Source organism: Oryctolagus cuniculus, chromosome 5 (assembly GCF_964237555.1).
Source record: "Oryctolagus cuniculus chromosome 5, mOryCun1.1, whole genome shotgun sequence".
Taxonomy (NCBI): Eukaryota; Metazoa; Chordata; class Mammalia; order Lagomorpha; family Leporidae; genus Oryctolagus; species Oryctolagus cuniculus.
This window is the reverse complement of record NC_091436.1, coordinates 111,276,611-111,294,040: the sequence shown is the minus strand read 5'-3', so window position 1 is coordinate 111,294,040 and position 17,430 is coordinate 111,276,611. Positions and strand designations below refer to the sequence as shown.

General features: G+C 38.0%; 1 pseudogene; it reads left to right on the top strand.

Moving 5' to 3' along the window:
- Positions 1-1,418: 1,418 nt before the first annotated feature.
- On the top strand, positions 1,419-3,491 carry LOC100337904 (casein kinase I pseudogene; annotated as a pseudogene).
- The last annotated feature ends 13,939 nt before the right edge of the window (positions 3,492-17,430 follow it).

Sequence of the window (17,430 nt, the reverse complement as noted above, 5' to 3'; positions counted from 1 at the left end):
ACCTCTGTAGACCAGACAACCCCAGTAGCTGCACAAGCACAACAGTTGAAATCTAATGGTGATTATGTTGACTACATTTTATGTATTGATAATTTTCCCCTGCACATTTCAAGGAAATGTGGAAAAAAGCAAAAGACACTCTCATAATAACTTGATGAGCTATGATTTTCTTTACAAAAAGAAAGAAGATATTTTCCCCATCTCTGCTTTATTTCAGCTATATACTTCCTTAAAAGCAACTTGCCAAGACCCACTGTGGAAACTGACATTTTCAAGCAGGTCCAGGAACTGAGTGGGACACTGAGGTAACCCTCTGTGCACACTGACCTCTGGCTTTTCTTGCTATAAGTTCTGATCACAGTGGGAGATTTGAGCTCATTATGAAACAGAATTCAGCTTCCAGAACTGGATACTGTATGTCTTCCTTGGTGATAAGGTTGACATTTGCATCCACTGAAAATACATAAGTCAAGTTATTCTGTGCTAATACTCAAGGGGAGAACCTACAGCTGACTGAAAACCAAGTGCTGACGGATAGTAGCCCTGGGATCTTGTAGGTTTTCACATGAGTGTCTTCCACAGGTATAATATTAAGGCAGTCATGCTTTGGAATAGACAGAGAGATAAAGGGAAGTTAAAGTTTTTGCTTTCTTTTTTTCCTTTGTCTCTATAGCTTACAGTTCACTGAAACAGACTTTCCTATCCATTCATTTTCTCTGTGCTTTCGTTTTACAGGCAATGAATTTCTCGATAGCACATTTAAAAAGTCTACTTGTGCTCTAATTGAAAACTGTGAATATTACAGAATTGGAAATACCTTTGCCATGGCTTCTCATTGTTCAGTACATTCTGTCCGTGGTCTATAGTGAACCTTAGTGCAATGTGTTGTGGAGGTATCAAAATAAAAAGTAAATGGAAATAAAGATTTGTGTTACTCTCTGATATGACCTCGATAAACTTTATAAAGTTTAAGATATAATAAATATTGAGTTAATAATTGGAATGGATATTTTATACCTTAAATTCAAGTTTTGTTACTTTTTTTACTTTGGTCAAAACGCCTTGCATCACCATCACATTCCTTAAAATGTACATCATTTTACCAACGGTTCAAATAACATTCATTAGTATTTGCAGCCGGTTTTTCCATCTTAAATCTTTGGAAGCACTGTGGTTGCTTAACATTTCATTAGAGGACAGAAAGAGGAAGGAAGATTTAATAAAACTGGATTCAGGGCTGGCGCCTGAGTAACAAGATGGCGGCATGGGCCAAGTGAGAGAGGTCCCTCCGGGCAGGGGCGGCGGCTCTAGCTGCAGCGGTCTCTCCACCCTGACTCACGGAGCCCCTTTGCCAGCCCACGACGTCACCACGAAAGCGAGTCAGCAGCAGCTGCCCAGAAACCAGAGGCCCAGCCTAGTAACCCCACCAACTGCCTCACAATCGGCGGCCGGGCACAAAGAAACCTGGCTGAGCGGCGGTGAGCCTGTCCCCTTTGGACGACTCTGCGCCCTGTACCGGAGGGGAAGGCCTCGGTTGTCCGCGTCCGGCCGCCCTTCTCCACAGCCTTGCCCCCTGGACGAGCCTCAGAGGCCTCCGTCGTCCCTTCCGAGGTGTCGGGGCTTTGCCCCAGCCTCCATCTTCGTCTCTCAGGATGGCGAGCAGCAGCGGCTCCAAGGCCGAGTTAATCGTCGGAGGGAAATACCAACTGGTGCGGAAGATCGGGTCTGGCTCCTTCGGGGACATTTATCTGGCGGTTAACCTCACCAATAGCGAGGAAGTGGCAGTGAAGCTGGAATCGCAGAAGGCCAGGCACCCTCAGTTGCTGTACGAGAGCAGACTCTATAAGATTCTTCAGGGTGGGGTCGGCATCCCGCACATACGGTGGTATGGTCAGGAGAAAGACTATAACGTGCTGGTCATGGATCTTCTGGGACCCAGCCTCGAAGACCTCTTCAGTTTCTGTTCAAGGAAGTTCACAATGAAAACTGTCCTTATGTTGGCTGACCAGATGATCAGCAGAATTGAATATGTGCATACAAAGAATTTCATACACAGAGACATTAAACCAGATAACTTCCTCATGGGCATTGGACGGCACTGTAATAAGTTATTCGTTATTGATTTTGGTTTGGCCAAAAAGTACCGAGACAACAGGACCAGGCAACACATACCGTACAGAGAAGATAAAAACCTCACTGGCACTGCGCGGTATGCCAGCATCAACGCACACCTCGGTATTGAGCAGAGTCGCCGGGATGACATGGAGTCGTTAGGATACGTTTTGATGTATTTTAATAGAACCAGCCTGCCATGGCAAGGACTGAAGGCTGCAACAAAGAAACAAAAATACGAAAAGATTAGTGAGAAGAAGATGTCCACTCCTGTGGAAGTTTTATGTAAGGGGTTTCCTACGGAGTTTGCCATGTACTTAAACTACTGCCGTGGGCTGCGCTTTGAGGAAGCTCCAGATTACATGTATCTGAGGCAGCTCTTCCGCATCCTTTTCAGGACCCTGCACCACCAATACGACTACACATTTGATTGGACAATGTTAAAGCAGAAAGGAACACAACAGGCAGCATCTTCCAGTGGGCAGGTTCAGCAGCCCCAAAGCCCCGCAGGCAAGCAAACCGACAAAGCCAAGCATAACATGAAAGGTTTCTAACAGGATTGTGGAACAGAAGAAGCCGAGCGGATGACCCAAGCAGCATGTGTTTCTCCCCAGTCTAGAAATTTAATTCATATATACAATAGCCGGTGGTTGGGGATAACCATTTACTTGGTGTAAAAAAACCTAATTTCATTATAAACTGGCTCTGGGCAGCATTGATGATGCTGTATCCTGAGTTGTAACCATTGTAATTGTGAATATTAACTGAGATAGTGAAATATGGTGTCTGGTTTTCTGTTAACATTTTTTTTTTTTTCAAGTGGAAAAGTTAACTGGTTGACGTACAGAAATTAGTGGAGAAATTGTGCACATGGCATTTTTTAAGATCCTTTACTTTCAGTTCTGTTACCTTGAAATCTCATTTCAGAGGAACGGTATGAACGGTCTTCAGCCTCAGTTGTGGTGGTTGTAAATTCTCACAATTGTTCATTCTTAGGGTTTTTCCACCCCAGGAGTTTGCAAGTTGTTCATTTAAAACATGTTTGAAATGGTTAGCTTCTTGTTTGCAAATGAGCTGATATGGTAGCAACCAAAGGTTCTGGTGTTTGAGCATACAAAAGACTCTGCCTGCTTACCTGTGCTAGAAATAACAGCATTTAAAGTGAAGACTTAAAAAAACTTAGTGATAGTCCTTAGGACTCTGCATTAACTCTATAATGTTCTTAGTTTTTTTTTAAAAAGCATATTTGCCATAGAAATTTAGTTAACAAATTACAACTGGACATGTATATATGTTGCTTAGATAAATGAAATTGTTTTAAATATCTATATGACCTGGGATTTTATTTTTATTTTAAAGTTGGTACATTTTTTGTTTATAAGTTCATTAAAAACTAAAAACTTTCTGTAAAAAAATACATAAAACTGGAGTCTATTATGTTAACTGGATATTTTCATGCTGAAGACTTCTCTTGTAAGCAGTGAAGTCATAGAGGAAAATTTAGCCTTTTTTTTCAGTATATTTTTCCAATACAACCAGGCTGAGGATATCATATAGTATAAAAATATAGGCAATGGACAAGTAGTTGAGAGGAGCTGGCTTCTCATTTTACTTTTATCACTGCTTTTATGAGTGATGGAAAGCAATATGAGGCTTGGGGCTGGCACTATGGTACAGTGGGTTAAATAAGCTGCTACCTACAATATACTAGCATCCCATCTGAGCACCAGTTCCAGTCCAGGCTGCTGCACTTCTGATCTGGTTCACTACTAATGTGACTGGAAAAGCAATGGAAAGCAAAGGCCTGAGTGCTTGGGCCTCTGCACCCAAGTGGGAGACCTGGATGGAGTTCTAGGCTCTTGGCTTCAGCCTGGCCCAGCCCTGGTCATTGAAGCCTTTTGGGGAGTGAATCAGGAGGTGGAAAACCTCTCTCTTTCTCTGTCTGTCTCACTCACCAACCTGCCAGCTCCCCTCCCCCAGCCCTGTAACTCTGCCTTCCAAATAAATAAACATAAATTTTTAAAACAAAGACAATAGAAGGCCTGTGTGTTCCTCATCTATAAACATCAGCAATAAGACCTTACCTGTCTACTGGTTCTGATGATTAGGTTAAGGAATACGCATTGAAATATGTTATATAAGTATAAATTATTGTTACTATTAATTGGAGGTTTTGCCATTGCTTGACTTGAATGATGAGTTTGCCTAAGCATGAGAAGATTCTCTTATTATATTGCTTAGTAAAGATATCAGGCCTTATCTAATTACTTAGAATATTGTACTACCCTTTTACTGGGCTACCCCTTGACATCCAAGCATATCATCTCTTGTTATGCATCTGTTCTTTTTCCTGGACATTTTCCTATGTCACGCTTTAACAGTGGATCTGATAATATTTTTTTTGAAATCCCTGCTTTTTAGGACATGGCCACAATGCAGAGAGGGAACCCAGAGCAGGTTCAGGAAATTTCTTCTCCTTTCTCTCTCCCTCCTCCCCTCCCTCCCTCATTTTCTTCCTTTTGTTCAACCCTTTTAGGCCTTTTTACTCTCAATCTTAAATTTATATAAACATTCTCCTGTTCTGATATTCTACAGACAATGTTATTTGCTTTTGGAGAATTAAATTATTTTCTTTAGAGAAAAACATTGAGACTAGTCTTGTGCACTGTTTCCTATAAATGTCTTCTCTCCACTGTTATTATGAAGATATCCCAGGATATTGCTCTTCAGTCTTTTTATTTTTTGTACGTTTGGTCCTTGAATACATATAACCAATATCATTACCCACATAATGTTGAGTCACCTCAATAAAACATGAATGGGAGTTACTAGTCATGGAACAAAAGTTGCTTATTATTTTCCCCATGATGTATTGACTTTGAAGTTCTAGTTGTGTACATAAGAGCAAACTCTGCCCATATCAGATATTTGACTTCAATGGAAAAGATAAGTAGTTTTCAAAAGCTGAATACTTGATAGCTGGAAAGTATTACCAGTAATACTGTAAATTCTAACAGAATATATCAGAACCATATATGCTGGATTTTTTAGCCTCAGCTTTCAGGGTTCCATTCTGTTTTCACTATAAATATAGTATCTGGATTTTATTTTTCAATTTTACCTCCAAACATATTATTTATTTGACTTTCATTTGAAATAGTTTTATAATGCTACTCTTTAGAAATTCTGATAAATCTTTTTGCAATGTTTATAGAGTAACTCACAATAATTAATTTAAATTGAGAATTGTTTAACATTGTTTTCTATAGCTGAAAAATAAAATGCAATAAATGCATTCCTAAGCCTAGCATTAGAATATTTTATGCACCTCAGATTTCATTTCAATTATTTTATTCTATCTGTGCTATGCTGATTGCTAATTTGTATCTGTTTTCTTTTCATATATGTATAAAATAGTTTCCTCACCCATCCATGTATGTTAATCTTGATATAATAAAATTTTTCATTAGTCTCATATTTGAAACCACGGCTTCAATTTTCTTACATTGTAAGATGATATATTTTCTTTGAAAACAGATGTTTTTGGGGACTTAACAGTTTGAATTATACTCATCTTTTAAATCTATAGCTAAAAGACATCATTTTCTATTCTATGCATTCTCTCTATGGTATGCAAATCAAGAACATAGATTTATCAAGACATAGGTAAACAACTCACTAATATAAAATGTATGAGTATGTGTTCAAGTTGATGTGATAGTCCAATACTTTGAAGAGGTATTAAAATTAATTTTGAACTAATAAAAGTATGTAGCATATACTAAAATTATTATTCTCTGAGACAATTAGGTTAACTTGGCTTATTTTTATTTACTCTGAGTCAATTAATCAAGTGCAGAGCTTAGTTTGTGCTGATTTCTCTGAGTGTTAAAAAAGGTAAGAATACTAACTCAGTTTGTAGCTTATTGTGGCTTTCTGCAAGTGACTTAGGTTTTTACTATCTTTGGCTGTCCAGATTCCTTATCACTCATTCCTGGAAGCCCTGCTTCATCCTGCTAATAGCAATTGATATATCTTTTCTCCACAATTTTGCAGTGCAGTATTTGACCATATCACATAGTGCATTTTCCTCTTTGTATTTTAATTCAGGTCAATTTCCCTCACTAGATTATAAATTCTTAGTGGTCAGAAACCAAGTCTTTTTATGTAGTGCCCCTCCTGACATTTTGAATTAAATCTGAAATGCTTAGATGTCTAGAGTTAGCCTGCCATGGAAACATGACACCTCTAGGTCAGAGGAGGGAGCTTTCACTCACAGAACATCTCGACGGCTGTCTCAGTTTCCATACCCAAAGTCCCTGAGACAATGCAGTGAGAGCCAGATTTAGCCCCACAACAGTTCTTTTCTCTGATATATGAGCCTTGGCACTCACATAGGGTGCTGGCCATCCATCCTGTCCTTGGAAGAAGAAAGACAAACTTTAGTCTGGAATGCAAACAAATCCTCTATAGAACAAGAAAGTCACTACTTCACTATCCTGCAAACGGCCTGAGAGATTTCTGACTCTCCAGAGTCTCTGTCTATAGGGTTGTTACTCAATTGTCCTTTAAGCTCTTTGTTCTGAAAGATGTGATTGTGTAGAAACATGAAAATATTCATGGAGCATTTTCTTCCAACACATGTAAATAAGGAGATAAATAATTTATTATCCAAGCTAACACACTTTTGAGGGTGAAAGGGGTGCCATTAAGGTTTTTTGCCAAAATAGTACTATGAAAATCCAAAAAAGGCAGAAAGCTGTTAGATTAAAAATAAAGTAAAAGAGACATTTTATGTAAATTCAGTGTGCAGTTTCGGATTGGATTCTGAATCTCAAAAATAAACATAAAAGTATTGCAATGCAAAACACTATTGGGACAGCTGGAAAATTTTTCATGTGTGCTATATAGCAAGGTTAAAGTTTTTGTCTTTGGTAATTTTAATCAGGGCTTGGAAAATATTCTTGTGCTTGAGATATACATGCTAAAGCATTCCAATTTAAATTGTCTTGATGTCTATAACTTGCTCTCAGATAGTTCTGAAAAGACTGTGTGAGTGTGTGTGTGTGTGTGTGTGTGTGTAAGAGAGCACAGAGGGAGAAAGAAAGTAAATGACTAAACTGAACAACTCAATGAAATACATGGGTATTCAGTATACTAGTCATACAACTTTCCTGAAGACCTATACATTTTTCAAAATTATGAAAGAGTTAGAAAGACGGTTACATTGAGCTAACAGAAATAAACTGGGGATGCGTTAGGCAAACTAGGAAATAAGATCATCCTGCTCATAAAGCATAGATCCTGTGTCACATACTGTTCTGGGATACTAGAGAAACAAAGGCATTTTTTTTTCTACAGAAGTGCATCACATAGAAGGAAAAGAAACATTTCAATAAATGTGAACTTTGTTATAGAGAAATTATTTTTATGTCCTTGGGTACTGTGGTCCTTCTGAACAAACTGGCTGAGACTTGAGACTTCTGCTGAAAGATTAAGCTATGAAAAGAAATTTGCAACTGTATATATAGTGAGAATTCCAGATAAATGTACCTAATTCCAGAGGTTTATGTTTGCATTTCAAAGGGAATCAGGCCTGAGACCTTAGAAACATTTTTTGATTGTGAAGCTGGAAACAATAGGCTTATCTCTCTGGAGGAAACATCTATTCACCTGCCAAAAGTTAGAGTTAGAATTCAGGATCCCTCATCTCTGTACACTTTCCATGTCACTAACTAGGAGAGGGAGGGATATACCCATATAAGCAGAGGGAATTTGTTTTTAAATAAATTGCCTATGATGTACACTCTGGATGAATAGGACATTCGATCTGGATTTCATTGCAACACCTCAGGGAAATAATAGCACCTGCATTCTTTATTGTAAACAAATAGAAATCTTTGACCCAGAAAACCTAGTATGTCTAGTCAGACAAAATTAGCAACGATGAATATTAAAAACTCAACAGAATTACATTAGAAGTTATGTACTATAAAACTCAGAGAAGGAAGCTGCCTGCCGTTGTCTTGGATTTGGTCTGAATCTTGAAGATTTACTTGCTTGAAAGAAAAGGAAAAAGGGTTCCCATAAGGTTTTCAATAAATCTGCATATGAATGGGAACATGTGACATATTTCATTTAAAATATCTTGAAGTAATTCCTATTGTTATCTCTTGTCCTGAAAGATTTTGAAAAAGAATTATTATGTAAGAGTATGTGTTACTTAGTAGACATGTAGGGAAGCAGGAGGTACAATGAAGAAAGTATTCACGAGACCAATGCTGTGGGATAGCAGGTAAAGCCACCACCTGCAGTACCAGCATCCCATATGGGTGCCAGTTCGAGACCCAGCTGCTCCACTTCCAATCCAGCTCTCTGCTATGGTCTGGGGAAGCAGTAGAAGATGACCCAAGAACTTAGGACCCTGCACCTATATGGGAGACCCAGAAGAAGCTCCTGGCTCCTGGCTTCAGATCAGCACAGCTCTGGCTGTTGCAGCCAGTTGGGAAGTGAACCAGCAGATGGAAAACCTCTCTCTCTCTCTCTGCCTCTCCTTCCCTGTTTAACTCTGACTTTCAAGTAAATAAATCTGGAGGGAAGGAAGGGAGGGAGGGAGGGAGGGAAGGAAGAAGAGAGAAAGAGAAGGAAGGAAGGAAGGAGGGAAGGAAGGAAGGAAGGAAGGAAGGAAGGAAGGAAGGAAGGAAGGAAGGAAGAGGGAAGAAGGAAAAGAAAGAAAAGAAAGTATTCACGGGCTTCAGAGCCAGTCAGACCTGAGTTTGAATTTCAACTGTCAGAATTTGAATGTTAATTCAACTCCATTGCTTTCAATATCTTTAATAAGAGGCTATTAATGTTTAATTTGAAGAGTTGTTTAAAGAAATGAAATAACCTATGTTAAGTTCTTAATATAACACTCAGAAATAATTGGTGCTAAATGAATATTTGTTCTTTACCCGTTTCTATAAATGTCTCACTCCTGAAATGGAGCTTTATACTTATCAATCCCAGGTTAAAAGTTGAGTACACATTGTGAGCATGTTGGTCCTTCCTAAGTAGGTGTCAGCAAACTTTTGAGAAGTCTTAGGGAACTGCCAAGATGTGGAAGTACATTTTATGCTATCTACATTTAGGATTGCAAATAAAACGTGTGCATAAGCCACATTCTAAGCTGCTTTTTTGTCAAAATAAATTAATAGGAGCAAAAAGTATCATTTTTTATCTACTTACAGATTTATACACATTTTTGAAATTATTTATTGTAGTAAGCTTTGTCTTTGAATTTTGTGTAAATTCAGAAACATAAAAGCAAAAGGTGTCTGGATTTCTCCAACTACATGCTTTGAGGGGTGTGTGTTTATATACATGTGTATGTGTTTTGCTATCAGGATGATCACAATCATTTTAGAAATAGAGTATTATATGAAACTGAGGCCACTGTGGGGGAGCTGTGAGACTCAGGTTTCAAGCATTGCATATTCCTATTTCTAAATCTTAAGACCCCCTGGACTTTTAGAGTGAGTTTAGTTGCATTGTGTTTGGCTTGTATGAATAAAATTGAGTCACTCACAATCTGCTGATTACATAGTCTATTATTATTATTATTATTATTTTTTGACAGGCAGAGTGGAAAGTGAGAGAGAGAGACAGAGAGAAAGGTCTTCCTTTGCCGTTGGTTCACCCTCCAATGGCCGCCGCGGCCAGCGCACTGCAGCCGGTGCACTGCGCTGATCCGAAGGCAGGAGCCAGGTGCTTCTCCTGGTCTCCCATGGGGTGCAGGGCCCAAGCACTTGGGCCATCCTCCACTGCCTTCCTGGGCCACAGCAGAGAGCTGGCCTGGAAGAGGGGCAACCGGGAAATAATCCGGCGCCCCAACCGGGACTAGAACCCTGTGTGCCAGCGCCACTAAGTGGAGGATTAGCCTATTGAGCCACGGCGCCGGCCAATGATTACATAATCTAATCTGCTCATTCTCCTATCTTTGTTTATGATGTAACACCCATGGACAGAAAGTCCCTCTAAATAGAAAAGAGATTCATGTGCACTAATTGATAAAAAATAGAAGGAATACCAAAAGTCAGTGATATAGGTCTTCCAAATAATTTCTTTATGTAAGAACAGATGAAGAAAAATACATACCATTGTGAACGCACTCATAATTTTTCTTCTATGTTATTTATTCAAAGTTTTCTGATATAGCTAAACAGTTAGATTTTCCATAAATGTACTACATTAGGAAGATTAGCTAGAATGTTTGTTCCTATTTAAGATCACGGGCCAACCAAATGGTGCTTTGAAAGTGATATTTGAATTGCCTTGAACACCAAAACTATATGAAGGCATGTTTAGATCACTTTTTAGAGCAAAAGAACAACAGGTTAATTTAATATTATGAATAGTAGTCAATCATCATCAACCTGATTACCCAGGTTATTCTCCTTTTACCTCTCTCTTCATTCAGTGTCCTTCTGTCAGAGATCTCTTGCTCAATTACAGCTTAAAGAAATTGAGGGGGCAGGAATGGAACATTTTGAATTGCTCTTTCCATCAACCTGAGATCTTTTTACTATGATATGCCCAAGAAATCTGTCTTTCCTTCTGTTATATGACTAAAAATTTCAGGCTGGTAGTAGTATTCTTCCACATAAGTCATTTGACAGAAAAAACTTTAAATATCTAGAGCCAAAGATTTTCCATTTTGAATTTGCATAAGGATATAAACCACCTGCTGGATCCCTTCCGTAAAACATGTATGTCTGTTTCAATGAATCTTCTTCTGTTGCTCCTAAATTTATCTCCCTTGATTATTACTTTAAAATAAAAGATTTCTTATTGAAAAATCTTATTCTGTTTTACTGTATCAGGAAATACATCTTTTTTCCATCTTTGTGGTGACCATCATGGGTCTAATCAATTTTTATCTTCATAATATTTACTTATTTCAATATTTATTGAAGATTTTTATGTACTCAGCATAGTCTCTTCCATCAAAGAACTTAAAGACTAGTGAAAGAGACAAGGAAATAAATGGTTATTTTGCATTAATTAGTATGATTCAGGTATGAGAACAAATGGAATGTAAAACTAATCCAGTCATGAGTGGTTTGGAGAAAACTTCTTAGAGTAGATATATCAGTTGGCATCTGAACAATGAGGCAAGATCGTTTGGAAAGCAGTAGGAAGAGAATTTACAACAAAAGGAAATAGGTTGACTGTCCTAGTGATGAAAGGAACAGATGAAAATGAAGCCATGACAGTTTGGGAGAGAAGCCTGGGAGGCAGAGGGAGATCGAATGAGAAAAAGAGAGATATCAGCTGGGTGGTCATGTCATTTAATTTAGAAGCTTTCTTCTTGGTACATGCAGGGTCTTAGTCCACCCGTTAAGAGGATAGACTGGGCCCAAGGAAAGGTAAATGTGCCGCTCGCCCGTTTCCCAGCCTCCGTGATCCAGGAGACAATCAGAGGCAGCAGGGAGCCAAGTCAAGCAAGAACTCATTTATTGCGTGCATAACAAAGCCTTTTAAAGCACAAAACTGCAGAGTCATTGGGGCAGGGCATAGGACCAACCAATCACTTAAAAGATCATTTTACGGGGCAATTTTTATAGGACTAGTCATATGTCTATACACTCGTCATCAGTTGTCGTTACTTCCCCTGATGTTGCATAGCCAATTAGCTTTGGTGGTAAACAACTTTGTGTTCCGCCCACCTTACTTCCTTTGGGTGCCATCTTTGAATTGCCTCGTGTGCCTAATTTCCCCGCAGGTACAAAGTGGCTAACATGTATTGGCTAACTCCTTGAATATCATAAAATTAGTTAAATTTGCAATAAGTATTTGGGCTAAGTTAAGCTGGTTTAACCTAGTTAATTAAGAATGTGGTTTTCTCAGAGTTTTAACTGCTTATCATAGTTATTTCATGTTTATACTATTCACTTTTTACTCATTCTGAGAAAATGATGAATTTCAGTCAATGATTTTTGCATTGTTATATACCTTTCATAATTTCAGGTTCAAGTGGTATAAACAATGAATTATCCTTGCTTTAATAGAATTCATTTTTAAACTGGTTTGGTATTAGTGTAGATTAGTGTCAGAATGGACACAGAGTACATATGACAAGTGGGTTCCATTATTTTACTTTTCTTCCTAGAGAATCATTTAGATAGATTTTGTAAACTGAAAACATTAGGTAAATGTTTTGAATAGCTGGACAGCATTTTTCTTTTCTAAGATTTGTTTATTTGTTTGAAAGGAGGAGTTACAGACAGGGAGAGGCAGAGGCAGAGAGAGAGAGAGAAGTCTTCCATCTACTGGTTTACACCCCAAATGGCTGCAGTGGCCAGGGCTGGGCCAGACACATGCCAGGAGCCAGGAGCTTCTTTCAGGTCTTCCACATGTTTGCTGGGGCCCAAGGACTTGGGTCATCTACTGCTACTTTCCCAGGTGCATTAACAGGGAGCTGGATTGGAAGTGGAGCAACTGGGACACCAACTGGCACTCACATGGGCTGCTGGTACTGCAGACAGTGCCGTTACCTGCTATGCCACAAAACTGGCCCAAGCATTTTTCTTCACTTAGTCTTGCATGCATGCACACTTAATCAGATCATTCCATAGTACTTTACATTAATTTGCATAGTTAATTGTATCATTGCTTGTACACCTTATACATCCCTAATTATAATAAATGTTCTGCCTACTATCATCTATATTAAAAAAGCCCATGTAATGAATTAAATTGGGCCTTTTACTGTAAAAGTTAGTAGCCATAGTCCTGGTCTACTCAACAAAAGAAAAAAAAGTTGGTGGAAAGGATTTAACATAACAATTAGTTATGAAACCGGTCCACTATTTAAAATGGCCAAAGCAAGTTTGAAACCCACAAGTTCTGTTCTTTGAAGACAATTTTCCTATATAGAAATTTAATATTTTACCTTCAATGGTAACCAGCTTTAGGGACCTTTCTGCCTCATCTTAAACCAGTTTATATATAATTATTATTTATTACAATAGATGAAGAACTAGGATATTTAAGGGCAAGCAACGGGTTATTCTCTCAGTTTATTTCCCATGTTGAAAATTTTCTGCTGTCAATTTTGTCTAGTGATTCAAGTACAGTTACTTCCATGGACTACTTAGAAAGCTTTCTTTTGTCACTTCCTTCCCTTGCATTTCCCATCCACATCTATATTCCGAATGACTGATGCTATTAGAAGACTCTGGACTCCCATATACCATCCTGAAATGTTCCTTTTACATATTCTTCTGTTGGCACCAAACTCTGTATTATCTACTCAATTCTTACTATAATATTGGCATAATTATTATATGCAATTCAACTCATTTCTGTGATAGTTCAAGAGTTCGCATACTTCCATACTAGTGAGAACAAAGACTTTTTAGGAGAAAATCATCATTGTAAAAATAGCAAATTTCAGAAAATTTAAAATTTTATTGAAAGAGACTCCATGTACCTTATTATTAAATAATATATATTAGGACAAGTAATCTTTTTATTCCTAACAAATGTGGGCCAAACTCAGGCTAAGGATATATATTGCAAGAAGATTACAAGGGAGGGGGCTCTAGAAAAGTTAACTCATTTTTAAAGGGTGAGACTAAGCTAAGATGGTAGCCTTTATGTACTCCATACATTGTAAGCATTACACAGAAGAATTAACAGCTAGAGCCACAGCCCCTGTCTTGTAATCTTGAAGCCACAAGCTGAAGATAAAAAAAAAAATGCTTTAGTGTGGAAGATGTCGGAACAGAAAGAGTAGGGATTCTGGATCCTTGACATCATTGTTGAATTGCTAAATCAGTTCTGGAATGCCTCCCTTCATGCTGTCCTTCAGTCATTATACTTCTTTGTGATTCATACCACTGTTAGTCATGTTCTTGGTTAATTATAACCAAAACTATTTTTCTTGCTAAATATTACATTTGTGTAAATATATGAGTTTCTTAATTCATGGCTTTAATTAGAGTTTTGTTGAGTTCATTCCATGTAAGAGGTTATGTGCTAGATACTGAATATGCACAACTGAAAACCAAACATAATTACTGCTATCATGTGGGTGTGGTTTGTCCCCCATGGGACATGTATTAGAGACATGGTTCCCAGTGTTGAGGTATAGCAGTATGGAACCTTCAAGAGGAGAGGCATACTTCAGTTTCTCCTTTCTTTACCCAAGTTAGCACATTAGTTCAGAATAGTTCAGAAAGATCCCTTACCATGTCATTGGAACTCATTTAAATGAAACCCAGCACTGTGGCACAGGTTAAATCCCAAACTGCAGTGCCGGCATCCCATATGGGTGCCAATTCAAGCCCTGGTTATTCCACTTCAAATATAGCTCCCTGCTAATGTGCCTGGGAAAGCAGCAGAAGATGGGCCAGGTACTTGGGCCTCTGCGACCCATGTAGGAAACCCAGATGAAGCTCCTGGCAACTGACTTTGGCCTGGCCCAGCCCTGGCCTTTGTGGCCATTTGGGGAGTGAACCAGAGGATGGAAAAGTGCTTTCTCTCGCGCATGCTCTCTCTCTCTCTCTCTCTCTCATTCTTTCTCTCTCTCTCCCCTTTTCTCTCTGTATTTCTGCTTTTCAAATACATAAATCTTAAAAAAAGAATATACATATATATGTAAATACAAGAAGCTACTATTCCATGGTATGAATTCATGTCCCAATGAACTCCAGTTTTGGAAATTCAGCTACTATTACAGCAATAAAGACAAATGTCAAACTATGTGCCTGTGAGGGGAAACTATACCTTTTTAGATGGGAGGATTGCCCTCTGGGTTGGTACTAAAGTCAGTTCTCCAAAGTTGTTTCTGATTTTAGAATATTACCTGTTTCCCCCTCTCAATCCACAAGCTTCAAATAATGCCAACTTTCTTTTTGGTAAATTGGTCCCTAATCACAGTTTTATTCTAATCCACTGCTGACCAATCAGCTATGCTAATTCTGCATTATTACCTGGTTTTTAGTTAGAATTTTTGCTTTATTACTTTATTTAGTTGGAGTATTCAGATTTCTTTACATGATAAAACTTGAAGAATGGTATACCAATTTTTACTTCATATGTGAAAATATTCCCATACACACTAGAAGTGCAAATTCTATACAGTTTTGGTGCTTTGCTGTAATTTTAAATGTCTTGTGAATTTAACTTTATTGTAAGTTTGATGAAATAGTTATTGGGATTGGTGGGGATATAATTAAGCAGAAAACATGGAAGTATCATCATAATAGTGTTATCTTTTGCTTTCTCAGGTTCCAGTTATCACTTCAATTCTATACCACAGAGACGTACAAAAATGAAAAAAAAAATACTTATATAAGAAAATGTCATTTTCTCAGTTAATGGGGCAATAAATTAAAATCTCCCAATGTGTCAAAGATGCTCTTTGGCCCTCTAATGAACAGGTTCTCCTTGTCTACATCCGTATTTCTCTCACCATTGCCATTTCAAAGGAACCAGAGAATATTTTTATAGACAAAAGGGAACCATAAACAGAGGGACACTGGAACTTTATCTAGGAAAAACTGTGAGTTTTGGTTAGCTCATAGTTTTGGAGATTCAAAGGTAAGGTGCTGGCACTTCCTCAGCTCTGATGAGGACCTCACAGTGGATGGCAAGAGCGCAATGCAACAGCAAGAGAGCACACCGCCAAATAGAAAGCCAGAGAAGATGGGGTCCCATTATCCTTCTGTGGGCATGCCCCTAGTTGACCCTAGGCATTACCTCTTAAAGTTTCACCATCTCCCAACACATGCACAAACGAATCAAGCCTTCCTTTAACACATGAACCCATAGCAATAAACTGAAACTATATCCGAATCATAGCCACCACCTTTCTTGTCTTAGGATAATGAATACTGATGTCATGGAAATTGTTTTTTTGTTATTAACAATATTTGTTGAACTATACTCAAAAATATAAGTATACATTCACATAAAACACACTAATATTGTATTTTTATATTATAGTGACACAATAGCAATAAAATAAGTGGAATCCATTTTCTGCATGTTCATATGCTTATAAGTAATTCAGAAGCAGTGCTGATAATGTATATTTTTACTTCATGATCTCAGAAAAATGATTCATGAGCTTTTCTGCATCATGAGGATAAATATTAATCAATTAAACATTATAATAATCTGAGTATTTCAATGGCTATTTTATAGATACTATGTTTCCTGATATACAAAAGCACAAATTACACTTGCGGCAAAGTCAGTGTTTAGAGTATAAACCTCAGAGGATTTTATATCTAATATCATTTATTTGCTGTTCACATCAGGGAAATGTTCAAGTACCAACTTTTAGCTCGTAGAAATCTGCTGCCCTTTGTTATGCTGGAAACTCTGAGAATGATGATGCTGTACCAGCAGATTAATAAAAAATATTTTTAAAATATGACATTGCAATTGTTTCTGAACAGTCAAATAAAATGGTGGGTATATTAACGATATAGTGTTTTAATCTTTTTTGCCATTTACACTTGTCGTGGTACTAGTCACTCAGTGAATGCTTGATGATACTAAAAACATGATACAAAGGAGAAAAAGGGATGCAGCACAGTATGAGAGCTTTTTATAACTGAAAAGAAACTCAGTCACCAACTGAGATGGTCCAGCATAAAAACATGCAAATTTACAGTGATGGCTACATCATTTATTGGCCATAGGACTTTGGACTGTGTCTCAGTTTCCTTAGTTGTAAAATAAAAATTTTAAAGTCTTTCTTAGATTTCACCAAAAGTAGAGCCTGAGTCCGAAAGTTGGGTACTGGTAGTTAATTTGAGACATGATCTGAAGATACTGGAGAAGAACAGGGGAGAGGAGACAGACAAGAAGTCAAAGTCAACAGCTTGGGCCAGTGGTGCTATGGTGTTGCAGGTAAAGGTGCTGCCTGCAGTGCAAGCATCTATAGGGGCACTTATTTGAGTCCTGGCTGCTCTTCTTCTAGTCCAGCTCTCTGGTATGGCCTGGGAAAGCAATAGAAGTTGGCCCAAGTCTTTGGGCCCCTGCACCTGCATGGGAGACCCAGAGGAAGCTTCTGGCTCCTGGCTGTTGCAGCCATTTTGGGTAGTGAAACTGCAGATGGAAGTCTTTCTCTCTCTCTCTGTCTCTCTGACTCTCTGTAACACTGCCTTTCAAACAAACACATTTTTTAAAAAAAGTTAACAGCTTATAGGTTATTATTGAGTTTGCTACTTGTTATCTGAAATTTCAAACTGTATCTTTCTTTTTTTTTTTTTTTTTTTTTTTTTTTTTTTTTTATGACAGGCAGAGTGGACAGTGAGAGAG